At 44.2% G+C, this 22814-nt stretch overlaps 1 long non-coding RNA gene across 1 annotated transcript in view; it reads left to right on the top strand.

Annotated features, from left to right (window-relative positions):
- The window catches only part of LOC140641572 (uncharacterized), a 30149-nt gene extending 7621 nt beyond the window's left edge, over nucleotides 1–22528 (top strand). The window contains exons 3-4 of the long non-coding RNA XR_012038169.1: nucleotides 20035–21128; nucleotides 22227–22528. This is a non-coding gene — a long non-coding RNA (uncharacterized lncRNA). The remainder of the gene's footprint in view (nucleotides 1–20034; nucleotides 21129–22226) is intronic.
- Nucleotides 22529–22814: the final 286 nt, after the last annotated feature.

Consider the following 22814-nt stretch of genomic DNA (forward strand, 5'->3'; position numbering starts at 1 on the left):
TGCCCTGTGGGCCCATCTGAGTTTTTAAAATTTGTTTTAAATGATGGTTAAATACAGGGGCCCCTGGGTGGCTCAGCCAGCTAAGCTTCTGCCTTTGGCTCAGATTGTGATTGAGGATCCTGGGATGGAGTCCCGCATCAGGCTCCCTGCTCAGTGAGGAGTCTGCTTCTCCCTCTCCCTCTGCTGCTCCTACTTGTGCTCTCTCTTGCTTGCTCTCTCTCAAATAAATAAAATCTTTTTTAAAAAAGAAAGAAATGGTTAAATACATAAAACATAAATTTTATCATCTCAATCATTTTTAATACATATATATTTTAAGTTTTTATTTAAATTCCAGTTAGTTAACACACAGTGTAATATTAGTTCCATGTGTACAGTATAGTGACTCAATACCCCCATATAACAGCCAGTGCTCATCACAGGGTCATTCCTTCCTCCCCACCACATGTTGGTTTCTCTCTCTCCCTCTTTTTTCCCTTTTGCTCATTTGTTTTGTTTCTTAAATCCCACACATGAGTGAACTCATATGGTATTTGTTTTTGTCTGACTGACTCATTCTTTTTTATGGCTGAGTAATATTCCATTGTGTACACACACCACATCTTCTTTATCCATTCATCTGTCTATAGACATCTGGGCTCTTTCCATAATTTGGCTGTTGTAGATAATGATGCTATAAACACTGGGGTGCATGCATCCCTTTGAATTAGCATTTTTATATTCTTTGGGTAAACACCAAGTAGTACAGTTACTGGATCATAGGGTAATTCTATTCTTAATTTTTTGATAGAACTTCCATACTGTTTCCCACAGTGGCTGCACCAGTTTGCATTCCCACCAACAGTATAGAGGGTTCCCCTTTCCCCACATCTTTGCCATCATCTGTTGTTTCTTATGTTGATAATTTTAGCTACTATTACAGATGTGAGATGATATGTCATTGTAGTTTTGATTTGTATTTCCCTGATGATGAGCAATGTTGAGCATCTTGTCATGTGTCTGTTGGCCAAGTCGAGGTCATCTTTGGAGAAATGTCTGTTCATGTCTTCAGCCCATTTCTTGACTGCATTATTTATCTTTTGAGTGTTGAGTTGTATCCGTTCTTTATAGATTTTGGATGCTAACCCTTTATCAGATATGTCGTTTGCAAATATCTTCTCCCATTCTGTAGGTTGCCTTTTGGTTTTGTCAACTGCTCCCTTTGCTGTGAAGAAGCTTTTTATCTTGATGAAGTCCCAGTAGTTCCTTTTTGCTTCTATTTCTCTTGCCTTTGGAGATGTGTCTTGTAAGAAGTTGCTACCGCTGATGTCAAAGAAGTTGCTTCCTGTGTTCTCCTCTAGGATTTTGATGGTTTCCTGTCTCACGTGTAAGTCTTTAATCCATTTTGAATTTATTTTTGTATATGATGTAAGAAAGTGGTCCAGTTTTATTCTTCTGTGTGCCTCTGTCCTGTTTTCCCAGCATCATTTGTTGGGGAAACTTTCCTGTTTTGTCAAAGATTATTTGATTATAAAGCTGTAGTGATCAAAACAGTATGATCCTGAAACAAATATAGACCCAGAGATCAATAGAATAGAATAGAAAACCCAGAAATGAACCCAGATCTTGACCATTTTTAAGAGCACAGTGTGGTAGTGTTAACTACATTTATGGCATTGTGCCATTTATCTCCAGAACTCTTCATCCTATAGAGCTGAAACTCTGTCCCCACTAAACACTAACTCCCCACTCCCTTCCCTGAGCTCCTAGAACCCATCCCTTTACTTTTTATGAATTTGACTGTTTTGAGTACCTCATCTAGATGAAGTCATTTAGTATTTTTCTTTTTGTGACTGGTCTTATTTCATGTAACAGAATGTTTTCAAGTTTCATCCATTTGTAGCATGAGTCAGAATTTTGTCCCTTTTTAAGACTGAATAATATTCCATTGTATGTACAGAGGTCATTGTATTCATCCATTCATCCACTAATGGACACTTGGAGTGCTTCCAACTTTGGCTGCCATCCTCAGGGGTGTCCAAACATCCCTTCAAGTATTTGCTTCTAATTCTTCTGGGTGTATACCCCAAAATGGAATTGTTGGATCATATAGAGATTCCATGTTTAATATTTTGGGGAACCGCCATACTGGTTTCCACATGAGCTGCACCATTTTTATTCCCATGAGCAGTGCAAATGGTCCTGATTCTCCATATCCTCACCAATACCTGGTACCTTATGGTTTGTCAATGGTAGTCATCTTAGTGGGTAGAAGGTGGCATCTCATTGTGCTTTTGGTTTGAAATCTAATGATCAGTGATATTGAGTTGCAGGTCCTGCCCTCAGTCAGGGAGAGGGGATTGTACAAAGGTGTGGAGGATTATTGGAGATCATCTTATCGCCACAGCTGCATTTGAAAATAAAGAACAGAACTACTGTAAAGTAGAAAACATCAGAATGCATCCTATGTAATCAGAAGATGTATTTTTAAATGAGAGTCTTGCTAGGAATACAAACATATCCGCATGCGGACGTGCAATAGAAATGTATTTCTTATTGTTGGTCCAGAACAAACAGCTTGAAAGCCACTGACCTGGGAGATCTTCCTGCAGACCCTGAAGAGAAGACTGTAATTAAACTGTACGTGAGCCCAGGCCCCCGCCGCTTGTTCTCCGCTCAGTGCGCTCCCATGGCAACCACTCTTCTTCATTTCTGCTCTTGCGCATGGTAGCCACCACAGCACTTGTATTTTCAAAGAACTTACATCAATCTAACCATTTCCTCCAAGATTTTTTCATCCAATAGTCTGAAACTCAACAAGCTTTGCTGGTTGGCAAGGCTGTGGGGAGTGCGCACTTGTTCTGACCTGTTTTCCTGCTCTCCAGGCTGCGTGTGAGGTCTGGGGGGGGGGGGGGGAAGGGGGGGAGGTGTTCTCATGGTGTCTGAGCTCCTCCTGCCACCGGCTGCCCTGCTTCGCGTATATGAAGGTTCAACATTAGAGGTCTCCTGTGTTATATGTCACATTCCTGATCTCCCCACTATTTTCTTAAGGGTTATGAGAAAAGAGAGGTCTGCGAAGCGTCTCCTTTGCCATCTTAAAATCTCGCTTCCCGAGGCAGCCCTGATCTCTGAAATGGGTCCCAGTGTCCCCCTCACATGGGGCATGGCCACCCGTGTGTCCTTGCCTTCCGGAGTTGTGGCCCCTTGAAGATGGAGCAGCTCAAGCTGGGCTGAGACTCCTCAGGCAACACTGGATGCTGGGTGCCAGGTTTGGGGGGTGGTGCCCCTTCCTGCTTGGGGAGCGCTCACTTCCACCTGCCTTGTCTTCTGGGCCTCACTCCCTCCTGGGCTGGGGCTGAACCTCATCCCTCCTGGTGAGGGTCTCTTCCCTCCCATCTCTCCTTCCTCCAGGGAGCACAAATGGTTTTTGTTTCTCTTTTCTTTCCATTTAGTGTCTTTATTCATAAGAATTCAGACATTTTTGCCTTTTCTCCACTTTCTTCCCAGCTTGAAGAATCACACGATGACCTGGGGGCCCCAGGAGCCCCTTCCCTCCCTCCCCCTTCTTTGTATCTTTCCCCACTCACCCCCACTCTCACCAGCATGTGATGAGCAGAGGGGTCCTGAGAGGACGCTCAGGATTTGTTCACCCACTGCTGCCTCCGCCTCATTCGAGGGAGCGTTCTGAGTGTAGACGCCCCGCCAAACCAAGCCTGGCTTCTGTTTCTTTCTCTGGCCATCACTTTTCAGAAACAATGGCTTTCAGTGTCCCTTTGTCCTGCTGTCTGTCTGAGCCTGATGACTACTTCTGCCCTTATGTTTCTCACTCTCTTGCTGTCGTAGGCAACATAGACTCTTCCCCTGCAAGTTCTAAAGATGATTTTCCAGACAATATTTCCAAGAGGTTTTTCTCTTTTCCAGAAGGGCCAGGATAGCATTCTAGCCCATGGGGGAGGCTCAGTGTACCACCCACACCCACAACTTAAAACCAGCCGTGTCCTGGGAAGGACTGTCTCTCGTGCCCAACTTGAGAAAGATGCAACATGGTGTGATTCCTTCTCCTTCTCCTCTCCTCCCGTTGTCCCATCTTCCTTACCCTTCCTCAAAGGAAAATAAAGAAGCTCCATTATGCAAAGAAATGCAACACAGAAGGGGACCGTAGGCAAGTTGGCTGGCCTTGCCTTGGGGGATAAAACAATGGTGGGTAAGACCCTCTGGGAGGAGAACCCTCTTTGGTCACCCCTCCCCTTGACGCAGAAGCGGAGGAATTGCCTGGGTCACTTTTGGGAGCAGCTGTCTCTGCATCTTGCTTGTCAACATGGTGTCAACAGGTTTTATTTGCATCTTCAGGTGACTCAGGGCTCACTCTAAAATCACAATGTGATGACCCATGGGGACAGGCACAGCCCTGCTGCAGGTCGGATCAGGGAAGACCCCGATGCTCACAAACTACCTTTCCAAAGAAAAAAACATAAAACAGAAACAAGTCTGTGGGTGTAGCCCTGTGATAACTGAGTGACAAGTGCACAGATAAATGGTTTCTCTGGAGCTGAGCCCCGCATGCCTCCACGGGGCCGAGTTGAAGAGCTGAACAACCGAACATTCACCAGCAGGAACAAGTGTGCAGGGCTGCTGATGGCGAGGACATTACGTAAGCTTTAATAATTATGCTAAGTTTTTTTTCAGTGTGTGCAAAATTAGGAAAAATTACAGGCAGACCACGGAGATATTGTGGATTTGCTTCCAGACCAGGGCAGTAAAGCAAACATTGCAATCAAGTGAGTCAAGTGAACTTTTTGGTTTCCAGGTGCATGTGAAGTTGTGTTTACAGGGTCCTGTAGCCTATGAAGTGTGTGGTGGTATGTGTCTAAAGAAACAACGCTCATGCCTTAACTAAAAATACTCTGTGTTGTAAAATGCCAACCCTCATCTGAGCTTTCAGCGAACCATGATCTTTTTGCTTGGTGGAGGGTCTTGCCTCATGTTGATCTGCTGACCCCAGAGGGTGCTGGTGGCCAAAGGCTGGGTGACTGTGGCCATTTCTGAAAATAAGACAACGCCGACGTTTGCTGCATGGATCAACTCTTCCTTTCGTGAATGATTTCTCCGTAGCCTGTGATGCTGTTTGGTAGCATTTTACCCACAATAGGACTTCTTTCAAAACTGGAGTCCCTCCTCTCAAACCCTGCAGCTGCTTTACAGCTACGTTCATGTGATATTGTAAGTCCTTTTTTGTCATTTCAACAGTCTTCATGGCATCTTCACCAGGAGTAGTTTCCATCCCGAGAACCCACTTTCTTTGCTCATCTGTAAGAAGCAGCTCCTTGTCTGTTTAAGTTTTATCCCGAGATTGGGGGCAGTTCAGTCGCATCTTCAGACCATACTTCTCATCTCGATTCTCTTGCTGTTGTTCCTACATCTGCAGTCAGGACACATTCAACATTTACGGATTAGGCTTGCCATCCTACACGCGCAGCTTGTGATGCCCCCAAAACAATTACAATGTTAACGTCAAAGATCACTGGTCGCAGGTCATCATAACAAATACAAGAACAACGAAAAACTCTGAAATCTTGTGAGAATTGCCAAAATGTGACACAGGGACATGAGGCCAGCAGATGCTGTTGGAAAAAATGGTGCTGACTGACTTGCTTGATGCAGGGTTGCCACAGACTTTCCATTTGTAAAAAGCACACCCTCTGCAAAGCGCAGGAAAGCAAAGCAGTAGAACAAGATGTTCCTGAATAAGCACAGAGTGTCATCACGATGTGATGCTGCAAAGTAAGAGCAGGTCTGCTCCGTGGCACATCTGCATTTTGTGAATTTGGGGGGATTCAAGAATGTGAGGTGACGCTCTAAGACACTCGGCAATGACTTTCAGAAACAAGATTCTAATGACTGTTTTTACTAGTACCAATTTATCAGTCGCTCTGCAAATATTTTTTGGAGTATAATAAATAAGTCAGCGCTCAACTGACAGATAAGTATGCAAATGACAGGGGACCATATGGTGGTTACAAGACAGAATTTAACATTTTAAAGGACAAAACACTCATATTCATGTACAGCAATTAACTAGAGGACCAAGGACCATCTGTTGTGACTCACTTGTCCCCCCCACCCCCCCGCCCGCCCAGATGCACACACAATCCTAAATTTCACCTTGGCTTTTCTTGGTCCCATGTTCCAAGCAGAGGAGTATCTTTTCCATAATTTTCTCATTATGTGTTAATGTGATCATAATGTTCTTACCACGTCGCCGTATTTCCGTGTTTGGCTCCGAGATCGTGTGGTGGGTGTCTATGTGCCTCAGCCTGTTTTCGGATTTTCTTCCCCTCCGTGTTGGTTTCTCTGCTCTGGCATGGGGCCAAGGCTTTTCCCCGTCGCATTTTGCAGCATCACTCCGTCCCGCTCCGTCTCCCCGGGAGGAGGCAGGGATGGAAGGAGAACCATGCCGGCGTAGGCCCAGCTTCCCCCTGCGTGGCGCGAGAGCGTGTGTGCAGAGACACGCCGAGGTGGGTGTCCTTGCCCGTGCTCCCCGGCGAGCGGGACTCAGCCCGTTCATCTTCGGAGAACAGGTCTTAAATCACGGGCATTTATCCCTTCCTTTTCATCTCCCGATGCCCTATTATTCTCCTCAGAGGGAGACTTTGAAGCTAAAAACACTAAGTCAAAGCCAAAAGAGGTGTTGGGGGGGCGGGTGGGGAGTTCAGTGGTTACCAGCACTTCTGGTCCCACATGGGAGACCGTCCATCTGGGTCATTCGGCTGAGGGGGGCTTGTGTCAAGCTCACCCAAGGAACTATGGGTTTCTTCTTCCTTTCAGCTACACGGATTCAAAACAAGTGTTCTAAGGCACCATCTTTCTGCGATCTTGTAATAAAGCACAACTGATAAACTTCCATTTATATTCCAAGAAAGGGCCCGAGCCATTCACATGTCTGGCCATAGGCATGAGAAGTCTGGGTGCTCCCCGGCTCGGGGTGATTCCAGGCTGGGGTCTCCCAGCGGCCAGCTGCCCAGCTCGCGCTCTGCCCTTGACCGTGGCGGCCGCGGCTGCCTTCCCCTAGAGCGCACCTGTCCTGACCCTCGAGGCCGCACAGCCTAAGGCAAATCCTGTTTAACGGCTTCTGGGACAAGTTTGCAGCTACTGTCTCTAAGGGATTGGCTGAGAGAGTGAAAACTCCATTGCTGAGTGATAACTCCAAGTCCAAGACCCATTATCTCCTAAACATATCTCAATCAGCTTTTCTGGGGTGCCTGGGTGGCTCAGTCAGTGAGCATCTGCCTTCGGCTCAGGTCATGATCCCTCAGTCCCTCGATCCTGTGGGATGGAGTCCCATGTCGGGGTCCCTGCTCAGCTCCGACTCTGCTTCTACTTCTGACCCTCTCCCTACTCATGCTCTCTCTCTCTCTCTCTGAAATGAATGAATTTTTAAAAACCTTTAAATTATTTTTCCTAAGGTGCTCAAAATATCAAAGATTCATCTCGTTTGAATTTTCTTACCCTTGTTTGCAATTAAAGAAGCTAAAGTTTGAAGAGACTTTATGAGGTCCCCGCCAAAATGATTTTACCTTCTTCTTATGCAGCTTTAAACCTGCAAGACTTAGCCTGTCCAGTGAAATTTCAGATAGCATTTCCACCAATGCCTTAGGACTGGACACATGTCATTAGTGGGAGAGTTAAGATACATCCCAATGTAGGGCAGCCCTGGTGGCACAGCGGTTTAGCACCGCCTGCATCCAAGGGTGTGATCCTGGAGACCCTGGATCGAGTCCCATGTCAGGCTCTCTGCGTGGAGCCTGCTTCTCCCTCTGCATGTGTTTCTGCCCCTCTCTCTCTCTCTGCATCTCTATAAATAAATAAAATCTTAAAAAAAAAAAAAAGATACATCCCAATGTAGCAGGACTCTGCCCTAGGAGCGTCCCATGCACTGTGGCAGGCAGTGGCTTCCTGCTCCAGAGACACAATGACCACCAATGCCCCCTCACCCCTACCTTCATTTGCATATTTTATTTCTATTTTATTTATTTATTCATGAGAGACACAGAGAGAGGCAGAGACACAAGCAGAGGGAGAAGCAGGCTCCCTGCAGGGAGCTCGACGTGGGACTGGATCCTAGGACCCTGGGGTCACAACCTGAGACAAAGGTAGACGCTCAACCCCTGAGCCCCCAGACAACCCCATCTTATTATTTCTAATCAATCAGATGTTATTAATTTTTTTCAAAATTTTAAATGCTCATGAGAAATAATTTATTTAAGTGGAGCCTGAGATATTTTTGTCACGTGCACACACACACACACATATTTAAATTAATGGACATTATTTTTTAGTGCAGTTTTAGGTTTACTGAAAAAATTGAACAGAGAGTTCACATATATTCCTTTTATTCCCTGCCTTCATGCCCCTGTAGTTAATATCTTGCACTTGTTACAGCTGATGAGCTGATATTGATCATTATTATTAGCTAAAGTCTATAGTTTACATTAGGGTTTGCTCTTTATATGGTACAGTTCTTTAGGTTTTACCAAATGCATAATGTCACTATTATGTATCACAGAATATGTGTCACTGTCCTAAAAATCCCTGTGCTCCACCTACTCACCCCCACCCCTAGCCCTCAGCAACCACGGATCCCTTTACCATCCCTGTAGTTTTGCCTCTTCCAGAACATCACAGACCTGGAGTCCTACTATAGGTTGCTTTTTAAGAGTGGCTTGTTCCACTTAGTGATGTCCATTTAAGGTTCCTTCATGTCCTCTTAACTGGGTCTTTCACAGAGGGGATGATTTTTCTTTTTGTCATGATGAAGTCCCTCTTACCAATATTTTCCTTCACGGATCATGCGTTCGATGTCCTAAAACATATGGCCAAATCCACGTTCCCCTAGATCTTCTCCCATGGTTTGTTTTTCAAGTCTTATAATTCTGTGTTACATTTAGGTTTACAAGCCACATTGAGTTAGTTATGGTGAGGGCAGTAAGACTTTTGTCTAGATTTATTGTATTGCATGTGGATGCCCAGCATTTGTTAATAATGCTGTTCTTCCCTTTTCTCCAGTGAGTTGCCTTTGCTCCTTTGCCCAAGGTTGGCTGAGTAGGCCTGTGTGGGTCCATTTCTGGGCTCTCTGTTCTGTTTCATTGATCTGTGTGTCTCTCTTGTCACAAACACCACACTGTCTTGATTACCACAGCTTTACGGTAAGACTTTGGAGTGAAGTCAGTCCTCTGACCTTGTTTTTCTGGGTCTTTTTGCCTTTTCACATAAACTTCAGAATCAGTTTGTAGATGACTACAAAGTAGCTTGCTGGAATTTTATTGAAAATGCACTGAACCTGTAGATTAAGTTGAGAAGAACTGACATCTTGTCAATATTGAATTTTCCTATCCATGAATATGAATTACCTTTCCATTTATTTAGATCTCCTTTGACTTCTTTCACCAGAGATTTGTAGTTTTTCTCACATAGATCTTGTGCAAACTTTGTTAGACTTATATCTAAGTATTTCTCTCTCTCTCTCTCTTTTTTTTTTTTTTTTTTTTTTTTTTGGTGCTAGTGTTAATGGTGTAGTGGTCCACCACCACCCCCAGCTCTACTGAGGTAAATAGATTAAAATTGTATACATTTAAGTATACAATATGATGTTTTGACATGTTTGCATAATGAAATAATCACCATGATCAAGCTAAATCACGCATCCTAATTCACATAATTACCATTTCCTTTTCTTTTTTAAAAATGGTTTTGTGTTCTTAATTTCAAATCCCAATTGTTTCCTGTTGGTATATAGGAAACCTATTGACTCTTTTTTTTTTTATTGACTCTTATATATCATCCTTGTATCCTGAAACCTTGCAGCTTTGTTTAATCATCCATTAGTTCCAGAAGTTTTCATTTTTGTCAATTCTCTGGAATTTTCTATATAATCATGTCATCTGTGAACAGAGACAATTTTATTTCTTCCTTCCCAATATGTGTGCCTTTTTTCTTATCTTATTGTCAACAATATATTTCCAGAGCAGCATATAACAACAGATATGATTATAGCTAACAATATGAATCCTTCATGGCAAAGTCTGTGCTGTTTGAATATAAGTTCTACATGTGTCTTCTACACATGAGTTAAAATTCTTAAAAGCTTCCAATCCATGAGCATGGAATATCTTTCCATCTTTTCGTGTCTTCGTCAATTTCTTTTAGAAGTGTTCTGTAGTTTTTAGGGTATAGATCCTTTACTTCTTTGGTTAGGTTTAGTTCTAAGTATCTTACGCTTTTGGGTACAATCATAAATGGGATTGACTCCTTAATTTCTCTTTCTTCAGTCTCATTGTTATTGTATAGAAATGCCACTGATTTCTGGGCATTGATTTTGTATCCTGCCACATTGCTGAATTGCTGTATGAGTTCTAGCAGTCTTGGGGTGGAGTCTTTTGGGTTTTTTTTTTAAGTTTTTATTTATTTATTCATGAGAGACACACAGAGAGAGAGAGAGAGAGAGGCAGAGATGCAGGCAGAGGGAGAAGCAGGCTCCATGCAGGGAGCCTGATGTGGGACTTGATCTCGGGTGCCTCCGAAGGCAGGCACCAAACCACTGAGCCATGCAGGGATCCCTGGGTTCTCTATGTACAGTATCATGTCATCTGCAAAAAGGGGAGAGTTTGACTTCTTCTTTGCCAATTTGAATGCCTTTTATTTCCTTTTTTGTCTGATTGCTGAGGCTAGGACTTGTAGTACTGTGTTGAATAGCAGTGGTGAGAGTAGACATCCCTGTCGTTTTTCCTGATCTTAGGGGAAAGGCTCAACAGTTTTTCCCTGTTGAGAATGATATTTGCTGTGGGCTTTTTGTAGATGGCTTTTAAGATGCTGAGGAATGTTCCCTCTATCCCTACACTCTGAAGAGTTTTGATCAGGAATGGATACCGTATTTTGTCAAATGGTTTTTCTGCATCTATTGAGAGGATCATACGGTTCTTGTTTTTTCTCTTGTTGATGTGATCTATCACGTTAATTGTTTTACAAGTATTGAACCAACTTTGCATCCTGGGGATAAATCCCACTTGGTCATGGTGAATAATCTTCTTAATGTACTTTTGGATCCTATTGGCTAGTATCTTGGTGAGAATTTTTGCATCTGTGTTCATCAGGGATATTGATCTATAATTCTCCTTTTTGGTGGGGTCTTTGTCTGGTTTTGGAATTAAGGTGATGCTGGCCTCATAAAATGAGTTTGGAAGTATTCCATCCCCTTCTATCCTTCAGAACAGCTTCAGTAGAATAGGTATTGTTTCCTCTTTAAACATTTGCTAGAATTCCTCTGGGAAGCCATCTGGCCCTGGACTTTTGTGTTTTGGGAGGTTTTTGATGACTGCTTCAATTTCCTTCCTGGTTATTGGCCTGTTCAGGTTTTCTATTTCTTCCTGTTCCAGTTTTGGTAATTTGTGGTTTTCCAGAAATGCATCCATTTCTTCTAGATTGCCTAATTTATTGGTGTATAGCTGCTCATAATATGTTTTTTTTAATTTTTTTTAATTTATTTATGATAGTCACAGAGAGAGAGAGAGAGAGAGAGAGAGAGAGAGGCAGAGACACAGGCAGAGGGAGAAGCAGGCTCCATGCACCGGGAGCCCGACGTGGGATTCGATCCTGGGTCTCCAGGATCGCGCCCTGGGCCAAAGGCAGGCACCAAACCGCTGCGCCACCCAGGGATCCCTCATAATATGTTTTTAAAATCATTTGTATTTCCTTGGTATTGCTTGTGATCTCTCCTCTTTCACTCATGATTTTATTAATTTGAGTCTTTTTTCTTTTTAATAAGGCTAGCTAATGGTTTATCTATCTTATTAATTCTTTCAAAGAACAAACTCCTGGTCTTGTTGATCTGTTCTACAGTTCCTCTGGTCTCTATTTCAATGAGTTCTGCTCGAATCTTTATTATTGCTCTTCTTCTTGTTGTTGTAGGTTTTATTTGCTGTTCTTTCTCCAGTTCCTTTAGGTGCCAAGTTAGCTTGTGTATTTGAGTTTTTTCTCATTTTTTGAGGGATGCTTGTATTGCAATGCATTTTCCTCTTAGGACTGCTTTTGCTGTATCCCAAAGATTTTGAACAGTTGTATCTTCATTTTCATTAGTTTCCATGAATTTTTTAAATTATTCTTTAATTTCCTAGTTGACCCATTCATCTTTTAATAAGATGCTCTTTAATCTCCATGTGTTTGAGTATCTTCCAAATTTCTTCTTATAATTGAGTTCTAGTTTCAAAGCATTGTGGTTTGAAAATATGTAGGGCACAATCCCAATCTTTTGGTATTGGTTGAGACCTGATTTGTGACCCAGTATGTGGTTTATTCTGGAGAAAGTTCCATGTGCTCTTGAGAAGAATGTGTATTCGCTTGCGTACAGATGGAAAGTTCTATATATATCTATGAAATCCATCGGTCCAGTGACTTGTTTCTTTGGTGATGTTGTGCTTAGAATATCTGTCATTTGTAGAAAGTGCCATGTTAAAGCCTCCCAGTATAAGTGTATTATTATCTAAGTATGTCTTTACTTTGGCTATTTTTTTATTTAATTTTTTTTACTTTGGTTATTAATTGATATACTTGGCAGCTCCCACATTAGGGGCATAAATATTCATGATTGTTAGGTCTTCTTGTTGGGTAGACTCTTGAAGTATAATATAGTGTCCCTCTTCATCTCTTACTACAGTCTTTGGGATAAACTTTATCTGTTATGAGGATTGCTACCCCAGCTTTCTTTTGAGGACCATTTGAATGGTAGTAAATGGTTCTCCAACATTTCGTTTTCAGGCTGGAGGTGTCCTTAGGACTAAAATGAGTCTCTTATAAATAGCAAATAGATGGGCCTTGCTTTTTTATCCAGTCTGAAACCCTGCGTCTTTTGATGGGATCATTTAGCCCATTCACATTCAGAGTAACTATTGAAAGATATGAATTAATATTGTGAAAATGTCTATACTACCCAGGGCAATTTACATGGTCAATGCAATCCCTATCAACATACCATGGACTTTCTTCAGAGAGTTGGAACAAATAATCTTAAGATTTGTGTGGAATCAGAAAAGACCCCAAATAGCCAAGGGAATATTGAAAAAGAAAACCAGAGCCGGGGGCATCACAATGCTGGATTTCAAGTTGTACTACAAAGCTGTGATCATCAAGACAGTGTGGCACAAAAAACAGACACATACATCAATGGGACAGAATAGAGAACCCAGAAATGGGCCCTCAACTCTATGGTCAACTAATATTCGACAAAGTAGGAAAGACTATCCACTAGAAAAAGGACAGTCTCTTCAATAAATGGTGCTAGGAAAATTGGACAGCCACGTCCAGAAGAATGAAACTGGACCATTCTCTTATACCATACACAAAGATAAACTCAAAATGGATGAAAGATCTAAATGTGAGACAAGAATCCATCAAAATCCTAGAGGAGAATACAGGCAATACCCTTTTTGAACTTGGTCACAGCAACTTCTTGCAAGCTACATCTATGAAGGCAAGGGAAACAAAAGCAAAAATGGGACTTAATCAAGATAAAAAGTTTCTGCACAGCAAAAGACACAGTCAAGAAAACTACAAGATAATCTACAGAATGGGAGAAGATATTTGCAGATGACATATCAGATAAAGGGCTAGTATCCAAGATCTATAAAGAACTTATTAAACTCAACAGCAAAGAAACAAACAATCCAATCATGAAATGGGCAAAAGACATGAACAGAAATTTCACCAAAGAAGACATACACATGGCCAACAAGCACATGAGAAAATGCTCTGCATCCCTTGGCATCAGGGAAATACAAATCAAAACTACAATGAGATACCACCTTACACCAGTGAGAATGGTGAAAATTAACAGGACGGGAAACAACAAATTTTGGAGAGGATGTGAAGAAAAGGAAACCCTCTTGCGCGGTTGGTGGGAATGTGAACTATATAACCACTCTGGAAAACTTGTGTGGAGGTGCCTCAAAGAGTTAAAAATAGAGCTACCCTATGACCCAGCAATTGCAGTACTGGGGATTTACCCCAAAGATACAGATGCAGTGAAATGGCAGGACACCTGCACCCCAATATCTATAGCAGCAACGTCCACAATAGTCAAACTGTAGGAGGAGCCTCAGTGTCCATCGAAAGATGAATGGATAAAGAAGATGTGGTTTATGTATACAATGGAATATTACTCAGCCATTAGAAATGACATATACCCACCATTTGCTTTGACGTGGATGGAACTGGAGGGTATTATGCTGAGTGAAGTAAGTCGGTTGGAGAAGGACAAACAGTGTATGGTTTCACTCATACGGAGAATATAAAAAATAGTGAAAAGGATTAAAGGGTAAAGGAGAGGAAATGAGTGGGAAAAATCAGAGAGGGTGACAGTGCATGAGAGACTCCTAACTCTGGGAAACAAACAAGGGGTAGTGGAAGGGAGGTGGGTGGGGAGTTGGGGTGACTGGGTGGCAGGCACTGAGGAGAGCACTTGATGGGATGAGCACTGGGTGTTTTACTATATGTTGGTAAATCAAACTCCAATAAAGAAAATATACAAAAAAAATTATGGTAAAATAAAGAAACAAAATTTCCAAAAAAAAAAAATTCTTAAAAGCTGGGAATTTCCTTGAATTTATATAACCCTACAGCCTATCATGCAGTCTGTTAATGGTAAGCACTCAATGAGTGTCTAGTGGGAATGAATGTAAGGAATTAAAAGAATTAGTAACTGTATATCCAACATCCTAGCAGAAAATAGAATTTACATCAGAGGGTTCAAATCCAGAGACTTGAACACAGTGGCTCTAGACCATGGCTGTCCATTAGAGTCATCTGGGAGCTTTCATATTCCCGTGCTTGGGGATGGGATCAGGCTTTACAGGCGATTCCAATGGCCAGTGAAGATTGAAAATTAGTGTAATAATGAAAAGACTACTTGTGGAAATGTAGGCAGGCTCAGGAAACCAAAACAGGGTGTCCAGACACTTATTTTATAGGCGGAGACACAGAAGCCTGGGGAGGAGTCAGTAGCTCAAGATGATAGAGGTAGTAAGTGGCCAAATGGAGATTCAAGCCAGGGATGTCTTATTCTCTACTTCAAATAAAATAAATATTCTGCCTTCCAAAATGAATTTTTCTCTGGATCAAAATGTCACATTTGACCAAGCCTGAAGTTAAAAACACCTTCAAAGTAAGCATGAGATTCTCCTCCTCTTAAAACCAGACCAAATGGATTAAGGTCAGAGTTGTCTCTGTGTTGTCAGATGACTTATGGCCCAAAATAAAACCTGTCTAGTTTCTGTGAATAATGTAAGACATACGATGCTTTCTCCTTTCCTCCCCATTTTGCAGATACACTCGCATCTGGACTTTTCTGGAAATAAATGAAATGGAAGCCAGAATGACAGATACTAAATCTGCTGGCAGGTGCTCTGGGGAAAAGGGTGAGGGGGGTGGAAAAAGAGGCTGACCTTTGATTAGAGCAAAAAGCCAGAGACGCGGATTTGCCAAGCTTGGCCTCTCCCAGCGTCGCTGGAGATAATAGATACACCCTCGCTTTCCCTCATAGCGAAGGACTTAATGCAGACATGTTTTTAACTCATCTGCTACTCATTGTTGATTAGACTATGGAATGTCTACATCTTCTGAGACTACCAGATGCCTCTTAACGTGAAGTGGTTTGGTGTAATCGTGATAGTGCTTGTCTTTAAAATCCTTTACACTTTGCATAATCCCCTCCCAACTCTCAGAGTCATCCCATTTTAGACATGTTGTGTGTCCCTGTTCTGTTCCTGCTGGGGCCTCTTCCCACTGCAGAAGGCAAGGATTTTTGGGTGAGCGCATGTCCTGCAGCTCACCGCAGTCTCCTCGCCATTGCCTGCTGATGCTTGATCTAGTTGGTTGTCTGTCTGGATGCCAGAGGCATCTGAGGGTGCATCGCCTGTCCTGCCTCCGCTAACTCCTGAGTATAGAGATGAGAGGCAGCAGACCTGTGTGTTTGCACACGTATATTTTGTTTGGGCTTTTACTGTTTTGTTTTCCATGCAGGATATTTTCTAAAAATGACCCTGAATAGCTGTACTTTTACGAGCATAGACTTATTGCCCAGTCTTTACCCTCTAGACTATGTAGTTAAACATTATATTCACAATCATAAATGAAATGATGACCCCTTATATGGAAAGTTCCAAAATGTACCTAAATTAGATAAATTGAGACAGGTTAGTATATGGGAAATGTCATGCAATTATGCAGATTAAAAACTACGGCACAGATATTACAAATGTTTGTTTAACTTTGATCAATAAATGAACCAAAATCAGATGGTTTATGATTATAAAATTACAAGCATTATAATTATAACCATTAAAACACCCTCTATGCTGATGATAAAGAAAACTGACTTTTTTCCAGTACCACTTAATTGGTGAAGGAATCAGGTTAAATATATATGCCTCCCCTGTCTCAAATTATTTGTTAAGAACAAATATCCAGGGAAGCCCGGGGGGCTCAGTGGTTTAGTGCCGTCTTCAGCCCACGTCGGGCCCCCTGCGTGGAGACTGCTTCTCCCTCTGCCTGTGTCTCTGCCTCTCTTTCTGTGTCTCTCATGAATAAATAAATAAAATCTTAAAAAAAAAGAGAGAGAGAGAGAGAACTCTCAGGCACCAAGCTGAGTGCCTGCACCTCACACTGTCCCCTGTTTGTGCCCCCTGCTTGTGCCCAGAGTCAGCGCCCAGGGTCCCAGGGGCTTTGCAGCCTGGGAGGAGACCTCTGAGAGACACCCCCCCATAGGGCTGCTGGACCTGCTGAATCTCTCCCGAGAGCAGACAGGCCAGAAGGCAGTGATGCGGCAGCCACCCCCACCTCCGCAGGTCTGGATCGGGCCCCTGGGCCTCCCTGGTCACCAGGACTCCCTGCAGGTCCTCACAGAGGCAGACAGCCAGTGGTAGCCAGCTTCACAGCAAGCGGCACTTTGCCTTTTACAGAACTAGCAGTTCCTACAGACTTTCACTTATGTCCAAAATGTAGTCCAAATGTCCTTTCCAGTTGGCTTTTGGTTTTGTTTTAACTAATGAACTTTATCATTATTTTTAGAGCAGTTTTGGGTTTGCACAGCCTGTCTTTACAGCGCCCTCTGCTTCTGCCTCCAAGCACTGTGTTCTTTCCTAACTTGCTTGGTCCCTGGCTGGGTGTTGGAGGGCTGGCGCGGGGGGGGGTGGGGGGGGGTGGGGGGGGGAGCTCTTCTAGCCATAAAGCAAGCTCTACTCTTCATCTGGCACCTTTTAAGACACTGCAGAAATAGCAAAGTTAAACAGAAAAGTATTTTTTACCCTATTTATCATTTAATAATATATAATAAATAACACTGGGAACTATGTCAAAGAAAAATTGAACAGAATAAAGAGAGAGAGATGGAGGGGCTCAGCTAGTCACGAAGGGCCCTTCTTTGTTCATGGGTTGTTTTTTTTTTTAAGATTGTATTTATTTATTTATTTGAGAGAGAATGTGTGCAAGGGAGGAATAGCAGAAGGAGAAGAACAAGCAGAGTCCATGTTGAACAGAGCCTGATGCAGGGCTTGATCCCGTGACCTGAAATCATGACCTGAGCCAAAACCAAGAGTTGGCAATTTAATTAACTGAGCAACCCAGGTGCCCCCTGTTAGTTTATTTCTGAAGCCAGTGTAGGCATTTTGGGTCTGGTTGATATCAGTAAATGGAGAGACTGTGGGGACAGATCGGAGGGAACAGCATGTACGAGGGTCCTGAGGCAGAGGCCCATGACTGTGAGTGAGTGAGGCTTGGATGAAGGAGTCTGGGGGTAGCAAGGCCCCTTCAAGGGAGGCTCTGCTTTATTCTAGATGGGATGGGAAGCATGAGGTTCCATGTCATCCCCTCACTGCCTCTCCAGATCCTCACCTCTCTTTCCCTGGGTTTGTGGGTGTCCTGGGACATTTGCAAATGGGAAACCACACAAGGTTGTCATGCCTGAGCAAAGCCTTGCCCTCTGCCTCTGTTTCAGGAAAAAGCTTCTTTGCCTCCTGGTTCCCTCAGGAGCTTCCTCTACCCCACCATCTGAACTCTGATTCTCCATCATCGTACAAGCCTCTTCTGTGACCTGTGGAATCCTGTCCCTTTCTTTCCGACGATGGTAAAGACTCTATTTTCTTATGCTCCCAGGAGGCAAGAGGAAATATGTTCATTCCCTTTTTCTGGAAGCAACAAAACCATCAGATTTCCAACTGGAAAGTGTGGATGTGCACATTCAGGAGCCCTCTAGAGACCCCAGGAGAGGCAGCCCACGTGGGGCAGAGGTCCGGGTGCCGTGTCATCTGGGGTGCATCTGGGATGCGTCTGAAAGGCCTGGAAGGATTGGGAGGGGTCAGGAACCCTGAGACTGAAGCTGCACACACTCGCCCACCTGTCACTACGATGACACAGAGAAGCAGTGACACTGGCCTGCACGCAGATTCATCCCCAGAAAGCGGGGTGGGGGCGGGGAACACCATGTCTTGCCCGATGAGCAACAGGGGAATGGACAGAGAAGATGTGATGTCTACGTGCAGGGCCTTGAAAATAGAAGATGCTGCCGTCTGCCGCAGCTGGGATGACCCAGCGGACGCCGGACTCAGCACAGCGAGGCAGACACAGGACGAAGGCCGCGTGGTTCCCCTGCCAGGAGGGCCGTGGAGTCCTCGGCAGGGAAGCAGGGCGGGAGAGTGGGATCCACGGCAGGAGGACCCGGGTGGGGGCGGGGGGCTCCGTTCAAGGGAGAAGGTTCCAGTGCAGGATGAACAAGTCCGGAGACCTGACATCCACCCTGTTTCTGATGCCAACGACGCTGTGTCTGCCCTTGAAATCTACCAGGAGGGCCAACCTCGTGTTAAGCATTTCACCACAATCAAATAAAATAATAATAATAATAAAATTGATTCTGTAAATAATTTTTTAAAAAGAAGAAGAAGAAAAAGAAAATGTAAGCAAGAGCTCAGGCATGACAAAGCGGCCCCAGGGGACAGGAGGAATTGCTGAGGGGGCCCCCAGGATGGTAGAAACCCGGGGTCTGGCCCCAGGCCCCACTAAATCCCCTGGTGCAGGTCGTGGCCAGGCTGATCCCCAATGGGAGCTCTCGGGGACAAGTGCAGACCCCCAGGACCAGGGGGCTCCCCTGCCCCGTCCAGCAGGAGCCCTGACAAGATGTCCTCGCCTCCCTGGGACCCCAGAAGAGTTGCAGTCTGGCAGTGAGAGCCAGGGCCCGGCTGGGGGACGCCACCTCCCCCTGGACAGACCCCTGCTCTGGATTGAGACTTCTGTCACCTGTGACCAGGAGCTTTCTAACTCATTGATTTTAATAAAAATAGCATTTATGTTAAGATTAGATACATGGGACACCATGTGGCTCAGCAGTTGAGCGTCTGCCTTCAGCCCAGGGCATGATCCTGGGGTCCTGGGATTGAGTCTCACATTGGGCTCCCTGCTTGGAGCCTGCTTCTCCCTCTGCCTGTGTCTCTGCCTCCCTGTGTCTCTCATGAATAAATAAATAAAATCTTTTTAAAAAAGATTAGATATGACATGATGGCATTTGTCATATTTGTTGATGAATTACTAAACATCATTTTTAAACGCAGCAATTATATGAGATGATATTATTAAAGTTCCCCTCATTTGCTTTGTTGATGGAAAGTTGATACAGAAGCTTTCCAAATATGTCTTTGGGGAGGTTAAAAATTGGTTCCAGTGACTTTAGTAAGAAAAGCAGTCAATACATTCTAATAAAAACCTAGAGAAAAAATTATTTAAACATTTTTTTCCCAACAACAAAAAAAGCCAAATTAAGTAAGAAAATACTGTCATAAGAAACTTCCTTCCAAAATATCTATTTTGAAGAGCCGTGGAATCAAAAGAAACTAGGCCATAATCTTTAGAACCAGTTCTTAAAATCATCCACTCTGGTTACATCTGCTGGTCCTTCTTTGATTCTATTAACTGACATTCAAATCCTCCAATAAAAAGTGTATAATTTATTTTCTCTCGTTGCAGGAGTATGAGGCCCATGGTCCTTGGAAGCCTTATCTGAGAACTATCTGGATCACATTATACACTGATCTGCTCCTGGCTTCGAAAAGAGGCTTTGTTCTGTTATAACCCCACTTAAAGGAATCTATGTAAACACTCTGGTACAATGTATATGCCTGGCTTTTGAAACCTGCTCCAGCAACATAAACACCCTTTGCATAACACGCATGCTCGCTTACCGTGCACAGAAATATAATTACAGGTTGAGCACAAAACCAATAGTTGTAGTGCCTAAAATACTGAAAGAGGGACACCTGGGTGGCTCACTCGTGAAGCGTCTGCCTTCAGCTCAGGTCATGACCTCAGGGTCCTGGGGTCAAGTCCTGCATCGGGCTCCCTGCTCAGCGGGGTATCTGCTTCTCCCTCTCCCCCTGCTCATGCTCTCTCTTGCTATCTCTCTCTCTCTCTCTTGCTATCTCTCTCTCTCTCTCTCAAATAAATATATAAAATCTTTTAAAAATATATTGTAAAGAGATGAAGAAAAGAAGAATTTTTCATTATTTTAACTCACTCATCTTTTGAAATGGGTTTCCCTAACAGGACTCAGGGATCCGTGTGCTACCAGTTTGCTTACACCCCCAGGGCCAGACCCTCACCTTAGCTTGTGGCAGGTGCCATGACATGGTGATGCCCTGAGTACAGGGAGGATCCCCGAGGGCATGTGGACACGAGGCTTCACAGCAAGGCAGCCGGAGAAGAGTTGGTCCTACTGGAAGATTGTTGCTCTGTAATTCTGGAGTAAAAGAGCTGAAGGCGTGTATGTGGCAATTGAGTACGAATGTGCTCATTTCCTGACAGTCCAGGTGTGTGGCTCTCACCCAGGGGAAGCTTCCACGGATTCAGCTCTGCACAGACTCTGCAATCAGAGCTTCTGCAGTAGTGATGTGTGGCAGCTTCCAGACAGAAAGTGAAAGCTCGTCATGTGCTTCACAAGCAAGCCCATTGCCACGGAGGAGGAAGGATATGACAGCAATGACCCGCTCCAAGTTTTGGTGCCATTGGTGTGATGGGTGATACTTAGAATTGGGAAGTTTCCAGTTCATGGGAATGCTGAGAAGGTGAGATTTGGCAGCGTGCCAGGAGAATTCATCTGGGTCTCTACCTTCTGGTCTTCCCTGTGCTGGGACAGCCAGCAGGCCCCGTTTGGGGCAGTGTGGCTGCTGGCCAGGCCCCCTCAGCTCCCCGGTTCCTGCTTGGGAGGAGAGGTCCCCGTTGGAGGCTCCCCATTTGTGAAGGTCCTCATCAGCAGAACAGATGGGGAAAGATGATGAAAATCTGTCTTTCTGTGCCATCCACATACTTGCTGGCTTTTTTCTGCCCCCTGGGACCCCGTAATGGGAGCCTCCAACGCCCATGGGCGTACAAGGCAATGGTTGGTTGATGCAGTGGACCCACTGAGCAAGCGGGTGCAGGTGTCCAGGGCAGTTGGTAGATGCAGAGGACCTAACGAGCAAGTGGGTGCAGGTGTCATGGAGGGAGCTGCCTGTCCTGGTCACATCCGCACATGAGGCTCCTGGACAGCAGAGTGTCTGAGGGCGCAGTGGGACCTTCTGCATGTCCCATCTCCACAGCATAGATGTCGTGAATCACATGTGCTTATCTGAAATCACATAAAGAAATAGATCCTGCAAGGAGCCTGGTGGGCAGCATGGCCAGAGTCCTCTCTGGGTCATCGGTTCCCAGGGCACCGCTACAAGGAGTGTGCACAGACAAGCCCGTGGCCAAACACAGCCTCATGCCTATTTTGGGGGGGGCGAGCAGAGGGGAGGGCCACACTGCGCTTTCAAGAAAACATCAATAGTTCTCATATGCAAAATTTGAGAGATGTTCACATTATAAGTTTCTAGATTCTGGCTTCTCCAAAAAAATCAGTAGCTCCAAACCTCCAGGTTGGCGGGAGCTGCCTGGGTGGAGACGCGATGAGTTCATGACCTCTCTGTGTGCGAGGCCCAACCCTTACCACTCGGGTCCCAGGAGCAGGCAGGTGGCCACCCCGCTGTAGAGAAATGACGGAGACATTGAGCTCAGAGCAACACCGGAGCCTCAGAGAGCACCTAGAGCGCCCCCCGCTGGAGGGTTCAGCTCCCAGTCCTCTATGGGTCCCCTAGCTTCAGACATGGAGCCTTTGACTCACTATTATTTTTTAAATTCACAAGGTCGCTGTAGGAATTCTACCAGAAGCAAGCCCAGCCAAGGTGCCGACCTCAGACAAGGACTGAGTCATCGAGAGAGGTGATGGAGGTCCTGGGACATGGGACACAACGAGCTCAGACTCATACTGCCTGGGGTAACAGTTGCCAGCTTCCAAAAAATTCTCCAACAAGTTTTCGATGGGGCATGCACATTAGACAAAATGCACTGCTTCAGCCACGCATTAGGAAAAAGGAAGAAATGCATGGCTTCTCCTAAAATATCTGTTTATTGAGCAACCGACTTGAATTTTGAGAATTTAGTATTAAAGTTATTCCTTATGTGCAAAGTAACATAAGTGATGACCATTAAAAAAGACATTGGATGCGTTGATTAAATTATTTTATAGGATTTGTTCAGCACAGTAAAGTGTTTAAAGGCCAATATGTTTTTGCTGTTGACATAGAGAAGACAAATGTTAATAGCAATTCACTTTTTGAACTGAATCTTTTTTGTTCTTAACATTTTTTTCCTTCGTGACGCCAAAAACAAAGCAAAAAAATTTTTTTAAAGTGGGACTATAGTGGGGTGCCTGGGTGGCTGAGTTGGTTGAG

Source organism: Canis lupus, chromosome 1 (assembly GCF_048164855.1).
Source record: "Canis lupus baileyi chromosome 1, mCanLup2.hap1, whole genome shotgun sequence".
Classification (NCBI taxonomy): domain Eukaryota; kingdom Metazoa; phylum Chordata; class Mammalia; order Carnivora; family Canidae; genus Canis; species Canis lupus.